This window comes from Neovison vison, chromosome X (genome assembly GCF_020171115.1).
Source record: "Neovison vison isolate M4711 chromosome X, ASM_NN_V1, whole genome shotgun sequence".
Lineage (NCBI taxonomy): Eukaryota > Metazoa > Chordata > Mammalia > Carnivora > Mustelidae > Neogale > Neogale vison.
This window is the reverse complement of record NC_058105.1, coordinates 31,065,583-31,067,837: the sequence shown is the minus strand read 5'-3', so window position 1 is coordinate 31,067,837 and position 2,255 is coordinate 31,065,583. Positions and strand designations below refer to the sequence as shown.

Genomic DNA, 2,255 nt, shown 5'->3' with positions numbered 1-2,255 from the left:
TAAGCCTCTGCCTTCAACTCAGGTCATGATCCCAGGGTCCTGGGATCGGGCCCCGCATCGGGCTCTCTGCTCAGTGGGGAGCCTGCTTCCCTTCCTCTCTCTCTGCCTGCCTCTCTGCCTACTTGTGATCTGTCTGTCAAATAAATAAATAAAATCTTTTTAAAAAATGTGGAGATGGAAAGAGTGGTAGACAATTTTATAGCCAAGGATTATAAGCTTTTATTTTAATAGTTCCTAGGAAACCAATGTGATAAACTATAAGACTAAGAAGATAATTAGAATTAGGAAAGAAATATCCATAATTCACTAAAACAAAATATCTTGAACTCCCGAGAAAATTTAATAAAGGTATTGAAATATATTATTGTTCCTCAGCTGTAATGTATCTAAAAGTCTCAAAGACATTTTACATTATCTGCAACAAATTAGCATGAGATTCAATTTAATAACACCATCTGCCTAGGAATAGAAAGAATTTTTATTTAAATTTCAAGAAATAAAATAGGCTAGCATATTTTCCTTAATCACTACACTGCAAAATAGAACAATGCTATGCCCAATCCCACAAGACAGGATCATAATCAAATGCCATTTAAAATAAAGAGTTGGGGCAACTGGGTGGCTCAGTTGGTTAAGAGTTTGCCTTCAGTTCAGGTCATGATCCCAGGGTCCTGGGATCGAGCCCCACATCAGGCTCCTTACTCAGCAAGAAGCCTGCTTCTACCTCTCCCTCTCCCTCTGCTTTCTGCTCTGCCTACTTGTGCATGCATGCTCTCTCTCTCTCTCTCTCAAATAAATAAATAAAATTGTTAAAAACAAAAAGTAAAGAGTTACAGTGCTCGCTTTGGCAGCACATATACTAAAATTGGAATAACACAGAGAAGATTAGCACAGCCCCTGCACAAAGATGATACGTAAATTCATGAAGCATTCCATATTTTAAAAATAAAGAGTTACAAAAATCGAGTACTTTTACTATTTAATACTAAGTCTTGGATGGTCAGAAAATCAGTTGAATTATGAAAAAATTCAAAAGTAAATCAAAATCCAAGGCAAGACCTATTATTTTCCTGACCATGCTAATGCATATTATTAACTATTTTAAACCGTACTCTTCTTAAATGTAAGGGAAGACACATCTCTGAACATTGAGCCCTGGCATGTCAGTTTCCAAACAGTTTTCTGAGATTTCTTCAATATTAGCTACATACAATTTTATTCTGCCTCTAAGAGGTCAGTGGTTTGGTATGGTCTGAGGTTTTCAACATTGTTTCCAGAGCTTAAAATTTTTAGGTCAACCAAAATATCTAACAAGTGATACAAGTAGCAGATAAATCCTGTATCTGAGTCTCATGGTAGGCAACTGTTTTCATGTCGCTTGTGTCCACGCTTGCAGAAAAGGAACTCTTAATCCTTTGACTTTCATTTTGGGGTTTAAACAAAGTCAAAATAATAGGTGATGTCAGCATGGACAGAGATACAAAGTGAGATCAGAGGTTGCTTAATAATTATTTGATCTCTATATTTCATCAATCAAAAATATATTCTAAAAAATGTATAGAGGGGCATTTGCCTGACTCAGTCAGTAGAGCATGTGACTCTTGATCTCAGGGTTATGAGTTCTAGTCCCATGTTGGGGGTGGAGCCTACTTAAAAAACAAATGTATGCAGAGGCCAGACTGTGCTTAGTGCTAGAAGTAAGTTGAGCTGAACTAGACAGTCACTTCTCCCATTTACCAGTGGGAAAGAAATACAGAGAGAAATCACTACAATACAAAATAAGTACCATAAAAAGTCTCATTGGATTTCAGGGTGGAAGTAAATGACTACTATTTAAAGAAGAACAGGGGTGCCTGGGTGCCTCAGTGAACCGGTTAAGCATCTGCCTTTGGCTTAGGTCACGATCTCGGGATCCTGGGATCAAGCCCCAGGTCAGGCTCTGTGCTCAGCAAGGAGTCTGTTTTTCCCTCTCCCTCTGCCCCTCTCCCAGCTTGTGCTCTATGTCTCTCAAATAAGTGAAATCCTGTTTTAAAACTTTGTTTTAAAAAAAAGAAAGAATCATAAGACGGGGCACCTGGTTGGCTCAGCTGGAAGAGCATCCAGCTCTTGATCTCAGGGTCATGAGTTTGAGCCCCACCTTGGGTGTAGAGATTCCTGGAAAAAAAAAAAAAACCTTTGAAAAATAACAAGACGTACCCTTGAAAATATAAAAAACCCTCTAGTTCATCAGTAGCCTTTATTCAAGGAATAAACCA

General features: G+C 38.2%; 1 non-coding gene across 1 annotated transcript; it reads left to right on the top strand.

The window, feature by feature from the left end:
- The first annotated feature begins 835 nt into the window (after positions 1-835).
- Positions 836-942, top strand: LOC122897782. Its single transcript, XR_006382625.1, has one exon. It is a non-coding gene; the product is annotated as a U6 spliceosomal RNA (small nuclear RNA).
- Positions 943-2,255: the final 1,313 nt, after the last annotated feature.